General features: G+C 44.1%; 1 non-coding gene across 1 annotated transcript; it reads left to right on the top strand.

Annotated features, from left to right (window-relative positions):
• The first annotated feature begins 2,483 nt into the window (after nucleotides 1–2,483).
• Trnat-ugu (transfer RNA threonine (anticodon UGU)) lies at nucleotides 2,484–2,558 on the top strand. Its single transcript has one exon. It is a non-coding gene; the product is annotated as a tRNA-Thr (tRNA).
• Nucleotides 2,559–20,578: the final 18,020 nt, after the last annotated feature.

A 20,578-nucleotide genomic window follows, 5' to 3' on the forward strand; every position in this document is an offset into this window, starting at 1 on the left:
CCAACTACCTTCACGTCAATCAATACCAACGTTAAACCTCTGCGAGGAATTTTTGAGAAAGTTGTGACCATGGGATAATGTAATGGGAACAGAACAATCAGACTAGGATTCGTTTGCGAAACAGTCCAGCTGAGTAAAACCAACAGTAAATAGGTTGGTCAGGAACAGACATTCTCTCAGCACAAAAGCAAGTTGTAATATTACGTATTAATATCGGTCGCCATCCTAAGTCGATATTCTTGTGTCAAGCAATATAATAAAGCAGAAGGGTGTGCTAAGGCTAACCTAACCTCCCTTGATTTACACACAAAAAAAAAAAAAAAAAAAAAAAATTGTTCAAATGGCTCTGAGCACTATGCGACTTAACTTCCGAGGTCATCAGTCGCCTAGAACTTAGAACTAATTAAACCTAACTAACCTAAGGACATAACACACATCCATGCCCGAGGCAGGATTCGAACCTGCGACCGTAGCGGTCGCTCGGTTCCAGGCTGTAGCGCCTAGAACCGCACGGCCACTCCGGCCGGCTACACACTAAACTCTTTCTTTATATCTGTTCACATTACTACACAGTAACCTAACCTTGCAGATAGATGTACTGCTAACTTGGAAGTCAGACAAACAAATGGCCAATGAGACAGCAAACAGTAACATATGCCTCTCAGCAATATGTACCTTAAATGAACTAGGTGCAGTAGTTTATAGAACCGATCACCAACACACATGAAAGTAATAGAAATACTAAACAGGGAAGAGTATGAAATGATTCTGATTTAAATTAGGAGTCTGTTAATGATCATACTCTACAACATCATTGCTTAGTACAGGGTCTCTATGTCTGTCCATTAACCAATATGCAATAGAATAACTAACACAGTAAATATTTCTTTCTTAAGCTCAATTGGAAGCAATTAAACAGAATGCAAATCTAATTACACTGGGTCTGAAGGAGCCTTTGCTTTGCTAACTAGCCTAGGACATGTGGGCCCTTAAACTTTCATGGTTTGAAGAACAATGTTCATTAACAAAACTACATAAGTATGTATGATAAACGGTAAGTATTCTTATTAATAATTATCAATTAAGTAACGCACAACAAACTATAAGTCTTTAAATAACAAATGTGCTTTGATAAACACTCTTTTAACCTACTCAAAATGTAGTTGGCTGTGCAAATGCCAACACAACATTAAATTCGAGTTCAACCACTTTCTCATGAAATGAACTCTGAAAAAACTTTGTAATTCTGTTCAAAGTGCATAAATGCAACAATTAATAATCTTTTTCACCCCTGATCAATATTATTGGTCTTTTAACTAACAACTTTACTACTTTCAGGCAGCATTCAAAGTAAGGAATATTATTTAAGAAAATGACTGCAGACAGATTAAAAAGTGAACTATAAGTGGAGTATTTCTCAAACTATGAAACTGAACTTAAAACACTATAACTCTACAAATTAGGAAGCAATCTCAACTATTTTCACAGCTGCCGAATGAGCCTTTCCGTAATAAATTAGGACACTGCTCTTAAGCTCTTCTGGCCTGAAAACTCCGAGAATATGAGCCACAATGATGTGCTGCTGCTAGCGAGATGTTAACCACAGCACTGCTCAGCCCAGACTCCTTACCCATCACACAGGACGAGCTGCCACTTGCGCTCCAACCCACCGTTTCCACTCTGCCAGGCTACTTCCGTAGCTGCGAGGCTTCCCCACCTCTTTTACATGGAACCCTACATTCCCTAACTATGGACCAAGTCATTTACAGTACATTATATAACAATCATTCAGTAATTATTTAAATCCATAAACACAGTTTAAACAACATCGTTCCAAAAGTTCGCATAACTGAAATATGTTTGTATAGTCAAAGAATTTCAATGACAGATACAACACTTTACATAAGCAACTCTACAAACAGACATAGAAGCATCGATACAGATACGAAATATGTCTAAAATATGTATGAAATGATAATTAAATGGACACCCTAGCTGCAAACAGGCGTTGATGTACTTCATTGGGGACATGTTGAAAATGTGTACCCCGACCAGGACTCGAACCCGGGATCTCCTGCTTACATGGCAGACGCTCTATCCATCTGAGCCACCGCGGGCACAGAGGATAGTGCGTCTGCAGGGACTTATCCGTTGCACGCTCCCCGTGAGATCCACATTCCCAACATGTCCACACCACTACATTCGTAGTGCGCCTAATAGATGTTTGCCCATCATACTCATTACTCGTGGCAGATTAATCCACCAAGTCCCGTACGAGTTCGGGCATAGCGTGTGCGTTCGCACAAGAAGGTCAATGGCCGGGAAGCCATATTTTAACTATACATGACGGTAGTATCTGTTCCCGAAAGAACAGTTACCGTGGATGACCATGCAGCTTTGCTAGAAATGAAATGATAATTAAATGGACACCCTAGCTGCAAACAGGCGTTGATATACTTCATTGGGGACATGTTGAAAATGTGGCCCGCGGTGGCTCAGATGGATAGAGCGTCTGCCATGTAAGCAGGAGATCCCGGGTTCGAGTCCCGGTCGGGGCACACATTTTCAACATGTCCCCAATGAAGTACATCAACGCCTGTTTGCAGCTAGGGTGTCAATTTAATTATCATTTCATTTCTAGCAAAGCTACATGGCCATCCACGGTAACTGTTCTTTCGGGAACAGATACTACCGTCATGTATAGTCTAAAATATGTGTTACACACTTCGCGCGAAAATATGAAACTAGCTGATTGGGTCCGCTTCACCGCGTCGGCCGTCACACGCTTATCCACGCGTATCCGCACGCGTAGGACAGTTTGACGTTGGTGATTAATTTCACGCGGTCACCGCACCATACAGCATCCGCCATAGCGTTGTGCGACACGCGAGAAAATTGGGCGATGTATTGACGTATGGACTGCATTGCTCCACGGATTTACTCGGATATGTTGAGTGGTGAGCCCATAGTAATGCTCTACACACCTATATGACTATATCAAGCTAACTAAGGATCAGCTGCCTACCTCTGACTCAGGAGACGGGGTTAAATTAGTTTAAGGGCGACAAAAAGTCATACAGAAGGCCTGCGACATTTATGTGAATACTGATCACATCTTTCTCCCTGTTTCATTTGGTCGCCGATAAAAAATGCCCACTTGTTGTTAAAAATGTATTTGTTTATACGTTCCGAGCGCAGGCCATCGTCAGATCATGGAACAATACAACTTAGCCCCAATGTTAAGATTGAAATCGTGTGGCACGACCTATAATGGGTAGTCAAATAAAAACGAGACAGATGGAAAAAGAGTAAGTAAACTGTTTGCAATTCCTATAGTAATCGCCAAATTTGTTAATACATTTATTATACTGTAAAACAAAACGGTCAATGCATTCATGGAAGATTGATTGCGGTTGCTTACGGAACCATGATTGTGAGATGTGTACCTCTTCGACCGAGTCAAAGCGACGGCCAGGAGTATCTTCCTTCAGGTCTGCAAAAGTATGGAAATCACGTGGGGAGAGATTGGAAATGTGATGGAGGACGTTTAAGGGCTTCCCACCGAAACATCTGAGGCGTATTCGAAACAGCCTTGACAACATGTAGACCCGCCAAAATGCGGCCAGACAGGAAGAGACCACGGGCTACGAGCATTGAGAACGCTGAAGCGCTACGGATAAGGAGTTAGGGACCGTGATTCATTCAGATAAATCTAAAACGGCACTTCACGCCTGAAATAAAGAAGAAAGTTGCTGTATTGATTACAGACATAGTTGTTTTACTTGGAAGTATGACTTCAAAACGGCTGATGCTTGATGTCGTCGTGGACAAGACATTTAAAGAACGTGTTCGAGAACGCTATTCCTATTGTCTTTTAGAAGGGGATCATGCACTCACTTCTGCGTCTGTCTGTTCGGCTGTCAAGACCCCCTTTTCTCAGGATCGGTTACAGGTATCAAGTTCTATCAAATATTAAGGTCTATGGCCCGTTGGTGGTGTCAAAAATGAAGCTTCTAATTCAATGCAGTCAAAAGAATCGCCAATTTAAATCACATATTTTGATGCTCGCAAACTCATTCATCAAAGGGTGTAGAAAAATATCCGCTACCAGTCACAATAAAAGGTTATTTATTTTTCATACGGCCGGTTTCGGGCTTGCGCCCATCCACATGTGTTTATACATTCATGTACATTTTTATACTTTTGGAGATCACTATTTATACAGTCGGGTTATTTATATTACACGACCAGTTTCGGGCTTGCGCCGATCCTCAGGTGTTTGTACATTCATGTACATGTTTGTACTGTTGGAGATCACTGTATTTATGGAACCACGCGACCGCTACCGTCGCAGGTTCGAATCCTGCCTCGGGCATGGTTGTGTGTGATGTCCTTAGGTTAGTTAGGTTTAAGTGGTTCTAAGTTCTAGGGGACTGATGACCTCAGAAGTTAAGTCCCATAGTGCTCAGAGCCATTTGAACCATTTGGATCGCTCAGAATGAGAGTATGACGCGCATATTTTTTTTAGTTTTTATTCCTCAGTCTGGTGACATTTTTTATGCAGCCCACCACTATATCTTCTCCAGTACCAAAAGTAGCACACAATGTTTTCAATTACACTGCTCAGTTACATTAATATGACCACCGGTCAAAAGCCTGAATAATCACCTTTGGCAGCGCGAACTGTTGCGAGACGTGCAGGAAGGGGTCAGTGAGGTTCCGGAAGGTACAAACAGGGATGTGGAGCCATTGCGACTCCAGTGCCGTAGCCACCTGCGCTAGGTTTCTTGGTTGAGGATCCATGCGCGAACAGCCCGATCGAGGTGGTCCCACAGATTCTCAATCGGGTTTAAATACGGGGACTCTGTTGACCAGGGGAGTACGGAAAACTCATCCTGGTCATCTTTGAACCACGAGCTATGTGACATGTTGCATTATGCTTCTAGTAGATGCCATCGTACTGACGAAAAACAGACTGCATTTGGGGGTGGACATGATACCCAAGGGTGGATGCTTACTTGTGTTGATGTACTGTGCCTTCCAGAACGACGAGATCTACATCTACACTCCTGGAAATTGAAATAAGAACACCGTGAATTCATTGTCCCAGGAAGGGGAAACTTTATTGACACATTCCTGGGGTCAGATACACCACATGATCACACTGACAGAACCACAGGCACAGAGACACAGGCAACAGAGCATGCACAATGTCGGCACTAGTACAGTGTATATCCACCTTTCGCAGCAATGCAGGCTGCTATTCTCCCATGGAGACGATCGTAGAGATGCTGGATGTAGTCCTGTGGAACGGCTTGCCATGCCATTTCCACCTGGCGCCTCAGTTGGACCAGCGTTCGTGCTGGACGTGCAGACCGCGTGAGACGACGCTTCATCCAGTCCCAAACATGCTCAATGGGGGACAGATCCGGAGATCTTGCTGGCCAGGGTAGTTGACTTACACCTTCTAGAGCACGTTGGGTGGCACGGGATACATGCGGACGTGCATTGTCCTGTTGGAACAGCAAGTTCCTTTGCCGGTCTAGGAATGGTAGAACGACGGGTTCGATGACGGTTTGGATGTACCGTGCACTATTCAGTCTCCCCTCGACGATCACCAGTGGTGTACGGCCAGTGTAGGAGATCGCTCCCCACACCATGATGCCGGGTATTGGCCCTGTGTGCCTCGGTCGTATGCAGTCCTGATTGTGGCGCTCACCTGCACGGCGCCAAACACGCATACGACCATCATTGGCACCAAGGCAGAAGCGACTCTCATCGCTGAAGACAACACGTCTCCATTCGTCCCTCCATTCACGCCTGTCGCGACACCACTGGAGGCGGGCTGCACGATGTTGGGGCGTGAGCGGAAGACGGCCTAACGGTGTGCGGGACCGTAGCCCAGCTTCATGGAGACGGTTGCGAATGGTCCTCGCCGATACCCCAGGAGCAACAGTGTCCCTAATTTGCTGGGAAGTGGCGGTGCGGTCCCCTACGGCACTGCGTAGGATCCTACGGTCTTGGCGTGCATCCGTGCGTCGCTGCGGTCCGGTCCCAGGTCGACGGGCACGTGCACCTTCCGCCGACCACTGGCGACAACATCGATGTACTGTGGAGACCTCACGCCCCACGTGTTGAGCAATTCGACGGTACGTCCACCCGGCCTCCCGCATGCCCACTATACGCCCTCGCTCAAAGTCCGTCAACTGCACATACGGTTCACGTCCACGCTGTCGCGGCATGCTACCAGTGTTAAAGACTGCAATGGAGCTCCGTATGCCACGGCAAACTGGCTGACACTGACGGCGGCGGTGCACAAATGCTGCGCAGCTAGCGCCATTCGACGGCCAACACCGCGGTTCCTGGTGTGTCCGCTGTGCCGTGCGTGTGATCATTGCTTGTACAGCCCTCTCGCAGTGTCCGGAGCAAGTATGGTGGGTCTGACACACCGGTGTCAATGTGTCCTTTTTTCCATTTCCAGGAGTGTATATCTATATTCCGCAATCCACCATACGGTGCGTGGCGGAGGGTACCTCGTACCACAACTAGCATCTTCTCTCCCTGTTCCACTCCCAACAGAACGAGGGAAAAATGACTGCCTATATGCCTCTGTACGGGCCCTAATCTCTCTTATCTTATCTTTGTGGTCTTCCCGCGAAATATAAGTTAGCGGCAGTAAAATTGTACTGCAGTCAGCATCAAATGCTTGTTCTCTAAATTTCCTCAGTAGCGATTCACGAAAAGAACGCCCCCTTTCCTCCAGAGACTCCCACCCGAGTTCCTGAAGCATTTCCGTAACACTCGCGTGATGATCAAACCTACCAGTAACAAATCTAGTAGCCCGCCTCTGAATTGCTTCTATGCCCTCCCTCAATCCGACCTGATAGGGATCCCAAACGGTCGAGCAGTACTCAAGAATAGGTCGTATTAGTGTTTTATAAGCGGTCTCCTTTACAGATGAACCATATCTTCCCAAAATTCTACCAATGAACCGAAGACGACTATCCGCCTTCCACACAACTGCCATTACATATCTGTCCCACTTCATATCGCTCTGCAATGTTGCGCCCAAATATTTAATCGACGTGACTGTGTCAAGCGCTACACTACTAATGGAGTATTCAAACATTAGGGGATTCTTTTTCCTATTCGTCTGCATTAATTTACCTTTATCTATATTTAGAGTTAGCTGCCATTCTTTACACCAATCACAAATCCTGTCCAAGTCACCTTGTATCCTCCTACAGTCACTCAACGACGACACCTTCCCGTACACCACAGCATCATCAGCAAACAGCCACACATTGCTATCCACCCTATCCAAAAGATCACTTATGTAGATAGAAAACAACAGCGGACCTACCACACTTCCCTGGGGCACTCCAGATGATACCCTCACCTCCGATGAACACTCACCATCGAGGACAACGTACTGGGTTCTATTACTTAAGAAGTCTTCGAGCCACTCACATATGTGGGAACCAGTCCCATATGCTCGTACCTTAGTTAGGAGTCTTCCGTGGGGCACCGAGTCAAACGCTTTTCGGAAGTCAAGGAATATGGCATCCGTCTAATACCCTTCATCCATGGTTCGCCAGATATCATCGATCACCGATGGAATGCTCCCTCATCCGATTTGGGCGCTTCGGATGAGTATTGCAGAGTGTTTTCTTTGAGACGTTTCGTAATGTTCCCGCCAACAGCCACCTGTCGGCACTCAGCGAACGTTCAGTTGCATTACTGACATCCAAATTCCAGCTTCATCGCCGATGAACGACAGCCATCATGGGTGCATGAACAGGCGCCTGCTGTGGAAATCCATACGTAGTAATGTGCTCTGAACAGTCTTTGAGGTGACTGGGTTGGTATCCCCTTGGTTCAGCTGAGCGGTCGGTTGGTCAACAGTTGCACGTGTTTTCGCCCGCACACATCTCCGCAGCCGTCGTTCGTCCGTCATCTATTGTCCGAGGTGCACCGCAGTTGGCCCGACGTCGATTTTGGAAAGCGCCATTTTACCATGTACTGTATAATTAAACATCGGTGGCACGCAAGCAGTTTTCTAACTTACCCACTTCAGAAATGCTTCCACCTTTGGCCCGAAAACCAATGATCATGTAGTTTTGGACGTCAGATAAATCGCTCCGTTTCCGCAACGACTTCACTATTTCCGCGTCACTACGACATGCTTTATACAGTATACCCGACGTTGCTAGTGCTGATGCTTGCAGTCTGTGAATGATTAGTGTACACTGACGTCGAACAATACGGCTGTCACCTTAATGCGACTGGACCGTGTATTTGTTGGACGTTATCCAACCTCTGTTTTCCTCTACAGTTTTTACTCTCTATAACTCCCTCTGGTTCCCTTATGTCTTAACACATATTAAATTCGCCAATTCTGCGGGAAACCTCCTACATATTTCTTACTACCTCAGCCCACCTAATTTTGGAAATTCTTCTGGAGCACCACATCTCAAACGCTTCGGTTCTCTTCTGTCCCGGTTTTCCCATAGTCCATGATTCACTACCGTGCCATACTGTGTTCCAAACGTACAGTCTCAGAAATTTTTTCCTCAAATTAAGGCTAATTTTTGATGCTACGAGTACATTTCTTGTGGCCAGTAATGCCGTCTTTGCTTGTACTGGTTTGCTTTTAATGTCCTTCTTACTTCGTTCGTTATGTGTTGTTTTGCTTCCAAAGTAAAAGAATTCCTTCACTTCGTCTACTTCGTGGTAGCAATTTTGATGTTAACTTTATCACAAATTACATATCTCCTACATCCAACTGCCCTTGTCTTTTTCCGGTCTAATCTCAATGAAAATTCTCTACTCGTTAGGCTGTTCATTCCATCATAATTTTTGTCGTTTTAACTGATAATAAGAATGTCATCAACGAAGCTTATCATTGATATCCTTCCACTCCTGAATTTTTCCGGAAATCTGCTGTTGTCTCCAGTTTCTTAGCTTCTTATGAGCGTTTGTAAACAGCGTGAAACATTTTTATTCATTCATGTACAAAGTAAAATATAAATTTAGATAAATGATTAAAGTCGTTGGAAAACAGTAATGAAAAATCAGTAACAGACTAAGAACACCTTACCTCTGTGTATGAAACCGTTTAAAACAATATCCGTTTTTTTAAAAAAAGAAAATAAACATAAATTGGGTTTTCCCAACGAGTTTTGATCTGATGTTACATGAAGTTAACCTACTTACTACATCTCCGTGGAGAAGTCGGAGCATCAAAGACTGGAAAACCATCACAACCATACCTTCATTTGTCGCTATAACGAATAGGGGCAGGAGGATTTGCAGCACTTGGCTCTTTTAAGTGTCTCGGGCTCAGTTCCATCCTCAGGGTCGTCCAGCTCAAGTAATTTCTGCACGGGAGTTGATATTTCCAGTCTAATTTTCATCAACTCCTTAATATTTTTACGTGGAATTGTATTTTGTTTTGTGGCTATTCTGTATTGATCTAATTGTTCGCTGGGGTAGAGGACGTAGAGAATAATCTTGAAAATCCGTTTCTTTGCCCTAAACAAAGTGAGGTAAGTGGAACAGCACTGCACAAATACTGAACAGATCACTTAGTAAAACGACATCAGCTGTTGAATGAATGATTTTAATATTACGAATTTCTGGGTAACCCATCATCAGATATGAGATACACCGAGTTGTACAGATGAACTGTTACATTCGTAACAGTCAGGGGCAGTTTCGAACTTACTGAACGAACCACTGATGAAGGACGTTTTGGATCATTCCTGTTACTCCCGTCTATTTGGGGTTCCTGACTGGCGAGGAATATGAGTTGGTCGATCAAGGGTTGCCTTAGGAATCCTTGGGTGAATCTCAGGTATCTGCTTTTCGAGCGACAAGTTTTACTAATGCTTAAAACCTCTCCAGATCAACAACTGTAGGTATTTTGACTGTGGTAGTTTCCAGTGATCCATTTCATATCGTGTAAGCGAACAATAATAACTCTTTCCACCGATTTATGTTGCATTTATTTATGCTGGCGCTGGACACGGGGTACCATGCAGCTATGCCTGCAAATCTTTCGGTATTTCGCTACAGTTTTCTGGCGTTGCGTCTTCGCTGCCTACGACATCAGGCTATCGGAGTTTCCTACGCTCTCCAGCAAATAAATTATGTATAAGAGTACGTCGTGAACAGCAACGGCCCAATAACACTCCCCAGCGATAGGTGTTGAGGCCTATCTTGTAGGAAGAGCTCAATCCAATCAAAAAACTGGCCCGATATTCCGTAAGCTGGTATTTTATTCACTAGGCGGCAGTGCCGAACTGTATCTAACACCTCCCAGAATTCAGGCTACACCTCACGAACATAGTCTACTGCCTTGCTGATCTTAGATTAGGTTAGATTAAACTGGATGAACTCTTCGTTCCATTGAGTCCTCTTGAGAACACTCTCGATGATATGGAACGTGTCAGATTCTTATTACATTATCTGGTATTAATAAGGAGATTCGGTACTAGTAATAATAATAATAATAATAATAATAATAATAATAAATAGATACATACATACACATACGTGTAGCACATCAACTGACTTTTTCGGAAATTCGCCAGTGGAGTAGAAGGAATTGGCCACATTTATATCTTTCAGGTTCCACTTAAATTAAACTTTAGCTAGAAATAAACATCTTGTTGGTGCTGGTAAGTTATTGAAAATATCTGTTCCTGATTAGTGAACCCATCTTTAAACTAAAGTAAGCGTCTTTAGATAGTATGATGAGAAGTGGTAGCTGGTAATCCCAGTTCCTTGAACAGGTTTCTACAAAATGTTCGACAATTCACCTACAAATAATGCTTTTGGACACCGAAAACTTTCTTTGGCTTTCAGAGTTACCCAAAAATATAATACCATGGAACGTTATGGAATGTAAATAAGCAAATTGTGCCAGCTTTTTATTTTTATGTCACCTATGTTTGGTAACATTCACACTGCAATTAAGAATTTGTTTAGGTGTTTCAGCAGTTCCGTGATATGCTCCTCTGAACTGAATTTATTATCAAGTTGTAATGCCAGGAATTTAACACTGTTGGCCTCTTCTTGGGCGCTTCTTCATACTTTACACATATGCTGCGTGGAAAAACCTTATATTTTTTGAACTGCACATATTGAATCAAAGTTTAATGACAGTGAATTGGCTATAAACCATTTATAAATGTCCATGGAAAATGTCATTAGCAGCGCTTTCTAAAACTGTGCTCGGCTTGCTATTTGATACAGTACTTGCATCGTCTGCAAACAAAACAAATTTTGCATCTGTCAATGTAACTGGCGAGATGTCATTAAGTGGCCACTAGTGAAAGCAATGGATCTAAGATAGACTCTTCTTTGGATACCACACGAAATTACGTCCCAGAGGGACCTATGGCCTTTGGTCCATTCAACCCCCACAAACCAACCAACCTTACTTCTCAGTCTGATGACGATCGATAGCTCAAGTCACTGGATTTCGTACTTGCGCAGTTTCCTGTTTGCCAGATATGATTTGATTTATTTTGCAACAAAGTTAATGACACCATAGTATTCTAATTTACGTAAAAAGATGTGGTGCACGTAGAAAAATGCCACTGGTGCACGACAGTGCCAGCTTTTCAAAGGATCTCTGTTGTACAATACTTGTTCTACTAGGAGATTCTTGGTCCTCAAACGGGTCACAATATTTAAAGATTGTGTTAAATATAACTAGGAGTGTTTCTTTCACATGATTTTGTGGATTTATGTTACTAACCGTTCTGGACTCTTTCGTTACCTGTCTCACTATTGTTGTCCTGGAAAATGTCACATCCAGCTTTCACATGGGGATCCTGGTCTTCCATGGCACTAATCGAAGAAAAATACACCAGCTTTCGCTTCACTGTGTCTTCAAGACAGCACATATTAGCAGCCTGACCCTTTATCTAGAAATCTATATTTTTAGAGTGTAAAGATTCGCAGAGTTTAGAAAAACATACCATGAAATCTTATTCCTCTCTCTCTCTCTCTGATTGTCCTATTGCCATAGTCCTCGGCAGATGGTCGGTATCTCGAACATCGCAGAAAAAAATGGTTCAAATGGCTCTGAGCACTATGGGACTTAACATCTGTGGTCATAAGTCCCCTAGAACTTAGAACTACTTGAACCTAACTAACCTAAGGACATCACACACATCCATGCCCGAGGCAGGATTCGAACCTGCGACCGTAGCAGTCGCGCGGGTCCGGACTGAGCGCCTAGAACCGCGAGACCACCGCGGCAACATCGCAGAACTTCATCTATTTCCGTAATTGAGGAAGAGAATGACATTGGTGATACCATTGTCCAGGACGATACCTGTGATGCACGTCTGTGGCCTTAGGAGTACTGTGGTGTGTCACGCTTGTGATACGATTCTGGAGGCTGTTTCGGTATTTAAAATTTGGTAGCTGGCTGCATTGCCTCTAGCAGGTTCCTCTGCTGAACGTTGTTTGTGGCGGTTTTTGATTCGAGGCAGCTCAGTTTGAGAATTGCGTGACCTATGCGTAAACATTTGGTGCCACTTACCTCCGGAAATCTTCCATGGCTTTTCCAATCCATGCCACGTAGAATTGCTGCTGTATTGCTATCCATGGGTGGACCATCACGCTGTATGCCGGTAGTCGTAATGTATTGACTCACCAGTGTAGAAGGTAACTCATTGACGTAGAGCAGTAACAAAGAACTGCGGAGAATTGGCATATACAGGATGTCCCATTTATCTTGACCACCCTAAATATCTCTTTGTCCAGATGCAAATTACAAAATGTTACAAGCAAATGTTCTTTAGCCGTCAAGGGCATCGATCAGCATGATTGCCTTCGTTGTAGCTTTGTTTTTTACAAAGATATGAACAGCGGTATGACCTTTTTAAATGGCACCCTGTATTTTTTATTCGGTAATTCATTTCCTCTCCTAAAGACCTATTCAAAAATGTATCACAGTGTACCATTCGCTGAAACACAACGTTATTAATTACATAACTCAACATTGACTTTGAGCCCGGGATTACAAACTCGTCCACTTGCTAGAGTTGTCAGAAAACAAATGAAAACCAAGTAAAAACGTAACACAAAATTGGCTTTGACTCTCCTGTACCATTGTCCAGGACTAGAACACTCAAAGGTGCTCAAAGTGGTGACCCTGGACACCGATACACTGGTGCACTCGTTGAATGAAAGAATTTTTACTACTTCCAGCGTTGCCTGCTGAAGAGAATTACAAGCAAATACGATACGTTCCTGCATATCCTGTGGAGTTGTTGGAATATCGCTATAGACAACGTCTTTAATGCATCCCCAAAGCAAAAAGTCCAGAGGATTTAAAACTGGAGACCTAGCAGGCCAAGTAACTGTTCCTCCTCGACCAATCCATCTGGCAGGATACTTTCAGCTCAGAACACGACTTGCAAGCAAGGCGTTACGTGCTGGACATCCATAGTGTTGATAGTACATAAGCATTCTGGTTCTTAGCGTCACTTCATCCAGAAGAGGAGGAAGAATTCGTCTGAGGAAGTTGGCATACGCCGTGCCATTTAGACTACCACTGATGAAACAAGGGCCATTAATTGTAGTACCAAACACCCCACACCCGACGTCAATTTTCCATTGATGCTGATGTTCCACCAGTCTAAGCCATCGTGGGTTGTCGCTGGACCAATAATGCATGTTCCTTGTATTTATCTATCCTTTGTTTGGGAAGGAACATTCATCGGTAAGTAGAACATTGGAGAAGAAGTTCGTGTTGCCGAGGATTTGCTACTGTGCCCACTGACAGAACTGTACACGATTCTGGAAATCATTCCCATGCAATTCTTGATGTAGGTGTATATAGTAAGGATGGAACCGGTGACGTGTACGATGTACACTGGCTTTAGGAATGCCAATCTCGTGTTCAAGCAGTCGTGTGCTCACATGTGGATTCATAGCAACGGAAGCGAGAGCAGTAACTTGGGCAGCATCGTCTGTGCGAGTGCTACGACGATTGCGTGGTCGTGGGTTGAAACTTCCCGTTTCCTGATGCGTCGCAACAAGACGAGAAAACATGCTTTGGGAAGGTGGGTTCTTGCCAGGATATCGCTCTCTGTAAAGTTCCACTGCCTGCATATCATTTTACCTACCTTTAACAACGACAACAATAAAAGAAACGTTATGTCGATGCAGTCTGTAGGCAGGACAACTTTACTGTATGCCTACTCTTCACAACAGGATTTAAAAGGACAAAACTACTGTAATAAATGTGTCCGTACGTAAGAAAACAGTATTGCAATTACTGTTCTGCTAACTTACATTCCACATACATAAGTAGCATTTCTACCTTGTCTTCGCTGGTGTACATTCTACTCACACATCTCTTCAACTGATGATGGTTGACCGAATGACGGGTATGCATTCTACTTATGTTTACATTTGTCCTCTGTCTACGTCAGCTTGTGGATGTGTTCCATTACCCCGAGTACACAACAATGTTGTGTTATGTAATTAATAACGTTATATTTCAGTGCATGGTACACTGTGATACATTTTTGAATGGGTCTTTAGGAGAGGAAATGAATTACCGAATAAAAAATAGTCATACCGCTGTTCATATATTTGTAAAAAACAAAGCTACAACGAAGGCAATCATGCTGATTGATGTCCCCCTGACGGCTAAAGAACATTTACTTGAAACATTTCGTAATTTGCATCTGGACAAACAGTTATTCAGTGTGGTCAAGATAAATGGGACATCCTGTATATGTAAAAGATCGAGGTAAGTTTAAGGAGTACAAAGCTTTCCAAATAAAAATCGGAAAAAATATCAGCACCAAGCAACAATTAACGTGGAGTAATGAAATTTCGGGAAAACATGTTCAGGTAACATATCTAAGTGATTAACTTTGCAAAATCACAGTGTAATGTAAGCACGAGATAAACCACTGCAAATGTAAAATGTTGGTACATTAACAGCCGGTGTAACCGCCATAATATTTGAAATATTCCCTTTCGAAAATTATGAATTACTGTGATGGTAAACTTCTACGTTATTTGATACAGAGACAGCTGAGTAAAACTGAACGTACTCAGACAGTTCTCTCTTTAATTATTCTGATCATCACTAAACTGACACACAATATTTTTAGCACAACGCAATCTGACTTTCAATAATCCCTACATAAGAATGGTCCTGACTAACAATAACCTATACCTTTCATGAATCACTTACCTCACAAAAATCTTCGTTTCTCGAGCTACTGCAATACAGCGGGCGCCAATACTGCCAGCTAAATAAAGATTCTAACTACTGATAGGCATAGTTAGCAACGCAATCTGACTTTCAATAATCCCTACATAAGAATGGTCCTGACTAACAATAATCTATACCTTTCATGAATCACTTACCTCACAAAAATCTTCGTTTCTCGAACTACTGCAATACAGCGGGCGCCAATACTGCCAGCTAAATAAAGATTCTAACTACTGATAGGCATAGTTAGCAAATGAAAGCTTTTGATAGAGGATAAACAATGTATTTACCTTAATAATGTTCGAAAGTCATTATATATATATATATATATATATATATATATATATATATATATATATATATATATATATATATCTCAATTCATGACCATCTTTACAAATTTCCTTTTTCTGGCGGACACACGTCCAGATCGTCCGCTACAGTAACCTCTCAAAACTCTGGCATCTCTCTCTCCACTTCCACCACTGCTGGCGGCTCACCTCCAACTGCCCAACGCTAAGTGCTGTTGACATCCAACTGTCCAACACTACACAAGCTAATATTCCAACAATGAGTCCAACCAGCACACAGCACACAGCACAGTCAGTGATATTCATAGAGAGCGCTACGTGGCGTTTACCAACATACAAACCTAAACAGCCTACTTAATACCATTATCTCTACAAGAAATACTGTGGGTTTGCTCTGTTGTGGCCCATTACCTGTCTGCATGTCAAGAGTCAGCACTGTCTTTCCGTTGGAAGGACAACACTACTTCTTCAAGACTGCATGGAAATCCACTACTTCCGTGTGCATTTTCTTTTACTGCTCAGACTTTGAGAAAAAAAAAACTGCGTTTACTACTGTGATGAATGATCAGGACTGTCTTTATGAGAACAATTTTTGCTTTTGACCAACATTGTATCAAAAATTGTGTGCATTTGATATATTTGCTATCGTTAATATAAAAAAAATTTAGCAAATGTGTATTGACCGCTGCTCAAAACAATTTGTAACATTTTTTGTGGGGAGCATGGGGGCTATGCAAGTAGACGAGTGTAACCCCTATGTTTTCTTGGTAGAGTAATGATGGTGTACGCGTACGTGGAGAATTTGTTTGCGCAGCATTCGCCGCCATAGTGTAGCTGAGGCGGAATAAGGGGAACCAGCCGGCATTCACCGAGGCAGATGGAAAACCGCCTAAAAACTGGCCGGCTCACCGCACCTCGACACAAGTCCGCCGGGCGGATTTGTACCGGGGACCAGGCGCTCCTTCCCACTCCCGAAAGCTGTGCTCTTCTAACCGGGCGGGCTCTGATCGTATGTGATCACATTTCTTTCGACGTGTAGAGCAACAGCGACTCATTGATTGCGACGAGAGTAAGCGGAATCCACTCGTTTGTTTTTCCTGATCAAGCACAAAACAGTATCATGCGGCAGACGGGAAGATTATGAGTGTACAGTCATTCTCGTATTCGGCACATTTACATCCACACCGCTGAGATCTGACCGCTCATCGACATCTCATACAGAATCGTGTCCGTTGCAACTCCTAAGTGAAGTGAATACTTTAACGGCTTACATGCCAATAATATTAACAATGAAATGTCCCCGAAGTGAAAAAATGGTTCAAATGGCTCTGAGCACTATGGGACTTAACATCTCAGGTCATCAGTCCCCTAGAACTTAGAACTAGTTAAACCTAACTAACCTAAGGACATCACACACAACCATGCCCGAGGCAGGATTCGAACCTGCGACTGTAGCGGTCGCGCGGTTCTTGACTGAAGCGCCTAGAACCGCTCGGCTACAACGGCCGGCTCCCAGAAGTGAAGCCTGAATCATTTATCTAATTACACAACACGTTTTCTCGTAATTTTTGGTTAACAGTTTAGATGATCATTACGTTGTTTTCAAGTTTTACAGATCGCATATTCTTTTCGATCTGACATTCATATATTTTAAAATTGTGGTTGCCTGATCTTCAGTCTGAAGACTAGTTTGATGCAAATCTCCGCGCTAGCCTATCCTATGAAAAAAGCCTCTTCGTGTCTGAATAACTGCTGCAACCTACAGCCATTTGAACTTTCTTACTGTATTAGAGCCACCGTATTTCTCTAGAATTTTATCCACCCACACCTCCCTCCATTAGCATATTAACGATTCCTTGCTACCTCAGAATGTGTCCCATTTTCGCAGATCGATTCAGTACATTCTATCCATCCATATAATCTTCAGCATTCTTCTGTAATACCACATTTCACAAGCCTCAATTATCTTCTTCTCTGGACTCTATCACTTCGGTACAAGGCTCTAGACCAACACCTTCAGAGCAGACTTTCTAACTCTTAAATTTATATTCAGTGTTAATAAATTCCTCCCTTTCAGAAATGCTTTTCGTGCCACTTCCCGTATTCATTTTATATACAGGGTGGTTACAATAAAACTTTTGCTACTTGATAGGGCCCCCATGAAAAACGAGTGATCGTAGGACAATTAAACTTTGTGCAAACACTTGTACGCACACGCAGAAGAGAAATAAGAAATAGACTGCGGAAAGAAACAAATTTCAGTTTCCACATGAAAGGTTAATCTGTTAACTGCTTCACACTGGACTCGCATTCGGGAGGACGACGGTTCAATCCCGCGTCCGGCCATCCTGATTCAGGTTTTCCGTGATTTCCCTAAATCGCTCCAGGCAAATGCCGGGATGGTTCCCTTGAAAGGGCACGGTCGACCTCCTTCCCCGTCCTTCCCTAATCCGATGAGACCGATGACCTCGCTGTTTGGTCTCTTCCCCCAAACACTCCAGTTTACAAACTTTACTCACTGTAACGCCATCTACATCCATGGCAGCCTGGGTGTTGTAGCTGTATTGCCGTTTTAATAAATCAGCTTTAGGAGTACAGCGCTCCTCATCTTATAGTATCTGCAACTACACTCCTGGAAATTGAAATAAGAACACCGTGAATTCATTGTCCCAGGAAGGGGAAACTTTATTGACACATTCCTGGGTTCAGATACATCACATGATCACACTGACAGAACCACAGGCACATAGACACAGGCAACAGAGCATGCACAATGTCGGCACTAGTACAGTGTATATCCACCTTTCGCAGCAATGTAGGCTGCTATTCTCCCATGGAGACGATCGTAGAGATGCTGGATGTAGTCTTGTGGAACGGCTTGCCATGCCATTTCCACCTGGCGCCTCAGTTGGACCAGCGTTCGTGCTGGACGTGCAGACCGCGTGAGACGACGCTTCATCCAGTCCCAAACATGCTCAATGGGGGACAGATCCGGAGATCTTGCTGGCCAGGGTAGTTGACTTACACCTTCTAGAGCACGTTGGGTGGCACGGGATACATGCGGACGTGCATTGTCCTGTTGGAACAGCAAGTTCCCTTGCCGGTCTAGGAATGGTAGAACGATGGGTTCGATGACGGTTTGGATGTACCGTGCACTATTCAGTCTCCCCTCGACGATCACCAGTGGTGTACGGCCAGTGTAGGAGATCGCTCCCCACACCATGATGCCGGGTGTTGGCCCTGTGTGCCTCGGTCGTATGCAGTCCTGATTGTGGCGCTCACCTGCACGGCGCCAAACACGCATACGACCATCATTGGCACCAAGGCAGAAGCGACTCTCATCGCTGAAGACGACACGTCTCCATTCGTCCCTCCATTCACGCCTGTCGCGACACCACTGGAGGCGGGCTGCACGATGTTGGGGCGTGAGCGGAAGACGGCCTAACGGTGTGCGGGACCGTAGCCCAGCTTCATGGAGACGGTTGCGAATGGTCCTCGCCGATACCCCAGGAGCAACAGTGTCCCTAATTTGCTGGGAAGTGGCGGTGCGGTCCCCTACGGCACTGCGTAGGATCCTACGGTCTTGGCGTGCATCCGTGCGTCGCTGCGGTCCGGTCCCAGGTCGACGGGCACGTGCACCTTCCGCCGACCACTGGCGACAACATCGATGTACTGTGGAGACCTCACGCCCCACGTGTTGAGCAATTCGGCGGTACGTCCACCCGGCCTCCCGCATGCCCACTATACGCCCTCGCTCAAAGTCCGTCAACTGCACATACGGTTCACGTCCACGCTGTCGCGGCATGCTACCAGTGTTAAAGACTGCGATGGAGCTCCGTATGCCACGGCAAACTGGCTGACACTGACGGCGGCGGTGCACAAATGCTGCGCAGCTAGCGCCATTCGACGGCTAACACCGCGGTTCCTGGTGTGTCCGCTGTGCCGTGCGTGTGATCATTGCTTGTACAGCCCTCTCGCAGTGTCCGGAGCAAGTATGGTGGGTCTGACACACCGGTGTCAATGTGTTCTTTTTTCCATTTCCAGGAGTGTATAATGAAGACTTCTGCTTGTTTCAACCCTACGTCGCCATACAAATGCCGGCGCCTAACAACGCAAGTCCAGCAGCGCTCTATATACATATAAAGTTGGCTGCACATACGGTAAATAAGAGCAGTTTTCCGTCTACAATGACCCAAGCAGCGAAAGCTTAAAAAGAACCACCCTGTACTTTATACCGCGGCGTCCATCTTCAGTTGTTATGCTGCCCAAACTGCAAAATACATTTACTCTGTTTCCTAGTGTAATTCCCTCAGCATCGCCAGACTGAATTCTTCAAAGCCCTTTGTCGTTAGAATGTCACCACGTTACAGATTTGTATATGCTGTCAGAGCGCCTAAACTTACAGCCGATACTGAAAGCTAGGTGCCACAGTCACAGGCGTATTTTGAGAAACAAGAATAAATGAAAACAGAAAACAATTGGTTTAATCATTTTAATATCAAAATGGTTCAAATGGCTCTGAGCACTATGGGACTTAACATCTGAGGTCATCAGTCCCCTATAACTTAGAACTACTTAAACCTAACTAACCTAAGGACATCAAACACATCCATGCCCGAGGCAGGATTCGAACCTGCGCCGTAGCAGTCGCGCGGTTCCGGATGAAGCGCCTAGAACCACTCGGCCACCGCGGCCGGCCATTTGAATATCGAGCATTCTAAACAGTCCTCGACGAAACACGCTTTTTCTTGTTTTTAGTTCCTCTCTCTGCTTTATCAGTTCTTCTTGGTGAAGGTTCCAGAATGACAAACAGTACTCGTGAATCGGTCAAAGGTGAACTTTATTACCAACTTTCATCGTGCGTGAGTTATACTCGCTTAGAATTCTTACAACGAATTTCCCTTACTTAACAATAGTTTTATATTGTCATCTCACTGTAAATTACTTCGAACGGTACTCTACAATGTCTTACGCTACGTGATGTTTCTAATATCTGATCACTATTTGTGTA

Source organism: Schistocerca nitens, chromosome 1 (assembly GCF_023898315.1).
Source record: "Schistocerca nitens isolate TAMUIC-IGC-003100 chromosome 1, iqSchNite1.1, whole genome shotgun sequence".
In the NCBI taxonomy this organism is placed as follows: Eukaryota; Metazoa; Arthropoda; class Insecta; order Orthoptera; family Acrididae; genus Schistocerca; species Schistocerca nitens.